Genomic DNA, 5,177 nt, shown 5'->3' on the forward strand with positions numbered 1-5,177 from the left:
AGGATGAATAAATTTTAGAATATTCACATAGTGGAATAGCATACAGGAAAGAGAATGAACAATTTACTGGTACACGCAAACACGGATGAATTTCACAGTTGTTAAACCGAGTGAACTAAGCCAGACACAAAAATTGTATATTGTATTATTTTGCTTTTATAATATTCAAAAATAGACAAAAATAATGCATGGTAATAGAAGTTGGGATATTGGCTATCCTTAAGCGGTAATAATTTTTAAAAAGGGCCACTAGGGGGCTCCTGGAGTTCTAATACTGTTATTCTTGATCTGGGTGTTGATTACACCAATATATTCAATTAATGAAAATTCATAAAGCTGAACACTTAAGATTTATGCAATTTTCCAATATGCATTTTATTGTTCAATAGAAAGCTTAAATTTTTAAAATGTTATGCATGATCCAGCCATGAACAAGTTACTGGTACCAGACTAACCTTCCTATAACAAACAATAGAAAACTAGACCAAATCTATGAAAGAAGGGTTTTCAGACATTGGACAATAGGTACACTGGGAAAAAGGAAAACAAATAAGATGAACCCAAAGTTTCCCCATATTTCTTTCTGGATGTATTTACCTAAGCACAGGATAGGAAAAAACCAAACAGGTTATATTACTCCTGCTAAATAAGGAAAGAGAAATTGGAATTAGGAGACATTGAGACAAATGAAATTTGCAGGGCAGAATACCAGAGAAAGAGCTCCAGAAATATGCATAAGGGTCTCCATGAAACTTTGGTGTAAGTTTAAGGATAAACTTCTTAACCTAGTTAAATTACAGCTACTGGGGGAACTGTAAGCTGAACAACTACTAAAGCTTGAATAAAGTTCAGAAACATTCAAATCCTGACCAACTGGAATGAAGACACCTTATAAACACCTGGGGAGTTTGGTAGGGAGACCTCAAAAAGGCCACACTTTAAAAATAAGGCTAAACTTGGGCGCCTGGGTGGCTCAGTGGGTTAAGCCGCTGCCTTCGGCTCAGGTCATGATCTCAGGGTCCTGGGATCGAGGCCCGCATCGGGCTCTCTGCTCGGCAGGGAGCCTGCTTCCCTCTCTCTCTCTCTCTGCCTGCCTCTCTGTCTACTTGTGATCTCTCTCTGTCAAATAAATAAATAAAATCTTTAAAATAAGGCTAAACTAACCCAAGAGTAAAGCCTATTCTATCCACTGAGAAAAGCTTATTTGTAAGTAATTAACTGCTTGCTTGAATGAAACTTAACAATCTTTAAATAAAGATGATATCCAGGCACCAAACCAGGAATACCCACGATGTCCATTATCCAATTTAAAAAAAAAGTTACTGTATATGTGAAGAAGTAGGAAAATGTGAACCATGAACAGGAGAGAAATCAGTCAGTAGAAGCAGACCCAGAAATGGAGAAGATGATGAAATTAACAGATAGGAACTTTATTTTTTTAAATATTTATTTATTTTACAGAGAGAGAGACAGAGAACATGGCAGGGAGGAGCAGAGAGAGAAGAAGAGAGAGAACCTCAAGGTGATTCCACAGAGAACAGAGCCCCACATGAAGCTTCATGCAGGGCTCAACATGGGGCTCAACCCATGACCCGGAGATCACAACCTGAGCAGAAGTCAAGAGTCAGACATTCAGTCAACTGAGGCACCAGGGACCTCAGCAGATAGTAACTTTAAAGCAGTTATAATAAATTTAAAGAAAAACGTAAATGTAATTTAAAGAAATTTTTAAAAAGAAACTATAAAAAGAATCAGATAAAACTTCTAAAGTAGTAAAATATAATATCCCAAATGAAAATTTCATTGGATGGGTTTAAATGCACCTGAGACATTGCAAAAGAAAAGATCTGTGAATGAAGAAACCGTACCAAAAAATGAACTATGGGAAACCTGGGTGGTTCAGTTGTTAAGCATCTAACTTCAGTTCAGGTCATGAACTCAGGGTCTTGGAATTAAACCCTGTTTAGGGCTACCCACTGAGTAGGGAATCTGTTTGCCCCTCTGCCTCTGCTCTTCCCCTACTCCTGTGCACACTCTCTCTCAAATAAATAAATAAAATCTTGAAAAAGAAGAAGAAGAAGAACAAACTACACAAAAGTGCAGGAAGAAGTAAAGTTAAAAATAAAATGAACAGAGCCTTGGTAATTGGTCTGACAATATCTAACACATGCATGTAACCAAAAGATCCAGGAAGACAGGAGAGGAGATTTTAAAAAATATATGAAGAAATAATAGCCCAAAGGTTTCTAAGTTTAATAAAAAGTATAAACAGATAGGTCAAAGAAAGAAAACCAACCCAAAAAAAGGATAAACACGAAGAAATCCTTACTGAGGCATACCCCACTCAAACTGTGAAAAATATTAGAAATGTCAGAGAAAAAGCCACATAATATTCAGCGAACAAAGATATGTATTACTACTGACTTAATATCAGAAAGAATGTAAGCCAGAATATGATAGAATACAATCTTTAAAGTCCTAAAAGAAAAAGCTCTGGAACTTTATACCCAGCAAAAATTCTTCCAAAAAATGAAGGTGAAATAAAAGCATTTTCAGACAAACAAAAGATGAGAGAACTTGTTACTAGCATATCTGTATTATAATAAATGCTAAGGAAAGTTCTTCAGATTAAACAAAAATGATTCCAGATGGAAATATGAATTCACACAAAAGAAACAAAAACTGTCAAAAATGGCAAATCTGTAAGACTTTTTTTACAATTTTCTCTAAAATATAAATAACCATTTACATCAAAAACAGTAACAATATTTTGTGAGGTTTAAAGAAAATGAAGAAGTAAAATATACATTAACAATATAAGGAAAGGGTGATAAACTTATAACTAGAGATGAACTGCTATAAGATTCATATACCAAGCTTGAAGTGGTATAATTTGAAGATAGAATGTGATAAGTCAAAGATATGTATGGTAAGACAGATGACTAAAAGTGGGGAAAAAAAGGCATTTAAAATCTAATTAGCCAATAGAAGAATTAAAATCAAAACACTATAAAATACTCAATCCAAAAAGAAAAAAGGAACAAAGAACAGAGAGACAAATTAAAACCAAATATCCTGCATTACAGATGTACACAAAACATATTATTGATAATTACATTAAATGCAAATTGTCTAAATTCTGCTTTAAAAGGTAAATTGTCTTACTGGATTTGAAAAATTACTCAAGACCCAACTATAGGCTATCTATAAGAAGTTCACTTTAAATAAATGACATTGGTAAGATAAAAGTGAAAAGATGAGAAAAGAAAAACCCAATCACTAACCCAGAAAAAGAGGAAGTAGTTGTATTAATATCAGACAAAGTGAACTTCAGAACAGGGAATATTATCAAGGCTAAAGAAGGATATTTCATTATGACAAAAAAGCTATTTCATCAAAACAGGCATATATTCTTCTTCTTCTTCTTCTTCTTCTTTTTTTTTTTTTTTTTGACAGAGAGAAAGATCACAAGTAGGCAGAGAGGCAGGCAGAGAGAGAAGGAGAAACAGGCTCCCTGCTGAGCAGAGAGCCCAATGCAGGGCTCCCTCTGAGGACCCTGAGATCATGACCTGAGCCCAGGGCAAAGGCTTAACCCACTGAGCCACCCAGGCGTCCCTGAAAACAGGCATATATTCTAACAGAAATGTATCTAATAACAGAGTTTCCAACTACACAAAGCAAAAATAGATAGAACTGAAAGGAGAAATGGACAAATCCACTATTATAGTTGGAGATTTCAACACTTTCTCTCAGGAAGTGATAGAACAAGTAGACAAAAAGTCAGTAAGATAATTGAAGACATGAACTAACAACCATCTTGACACAACTGACATTTATAGACCATTCCACCAAACAGCAGCAGAATACACATTCTTTCCTAGTGTACATGCAATATTCATCAAGACAGACCATATGTTGGCCCATAAAAATAGTTTTTAAAAAACTATTATGTAAAACAAAAGAAACCAGACACGAAAAACTACTTTCTGTATTTTTCCATTTAAATGAAGTTCTAAACAAATCCAACAAATCTGTAATGAAAAGAAAATCATAAAATGGTTGCCTCTAGTGGTTAGGTTGACTAGAAAGGGGCATGAGGGAATTTCTGGAATTGGTGATAATGTTCTGTATCTTGATAAGGGTTTGGGTTGCACAGGTATGTGCATTTTTCAGAACTCATTAAATGGTACACTTGAGATTTTTGCATTTCATTGTATGTAAATTTTACCTCAAAAGTGACAAATAGCATATAAATATTGAAGTCTAATTAGCAATTCTGAAATTCCTTTCTGTATTTTCTAGGCTTAAGCAAATGAATAACTACATAGAGGATAATGGAAGCCAGTTTCTCCTGACAGGGAAGGTAGTTAAAAATAAAGGAGTTATCTAAAAATAAGGGAGTTACTTTGAAAAAAAGGGAGTTACTTTAAAATAAGGAAGTTACCTAAAAATAATGAACATAACGTCATTTCCACTGAAAGAAACCAGAGATCTTGGTGGGGGGAGTTGACCTTTGGCCTGGGACATTGAAAGAATAATATGAGTCTGGACCATCTTGTGTCAGAAAGCAAAGAAGTGCCAAAGAGTGACAGGACATAGGAGCCAGCTTGAAGGAATTCCCATGGATTCAATCTGGGACAATATGAACATCAAATCAAACAATGATTGTAATGTTTTATAACCCATTGACTGGAATAAAAGTAATGACTACAACAAATAATTCATAGTCCATACACATAAATTTAAATAATAAGTAAATAAATCAAAAAATAAGGTAGGAGAGTTTTTTCTTATAGTAGAATGCCAACTAGTAAATACAAAAGGAATGATGGAATTAGAAAACCATTAATAGATGCCAATGCCAACATCAGTAGTCAAGAGTTTAATGAGGAAGAGGATTTTTCAAAATAATTTTTAAAAAATTTTTATAAACATATAATGTATTATTAGCCCCAAGGGTACAGGTCTGTGAATCGCCAGGTTTACACACTTCACAGCACTCACCATAGCACATACCCTCCCCAATGTCCATAACCCCACCACGCTCTCCTCCTCCCCTCCCCCCCGGGCAACCCTCAGTTTGTTTTGTGAGATTAAGAGTCTCTTATGATTTGTCTCCTTCCCGATCCCATCTTGTTTCATTTATTCTTTTCCTACCCCCAAACCCCCCATGTTGC

This window comes from Lutra lutra, chromosome 1 (genome assembly GCF_902655055.1).
Source record: "Lutra lutra chromosome 1, mLutLut1.2, whole genome shotgun sequence".
NCBI lineage: Eukaryota > Metazoa > Chordata > Mammalia > Carnivora > Mustelidae > Lutra > Lutra lutra.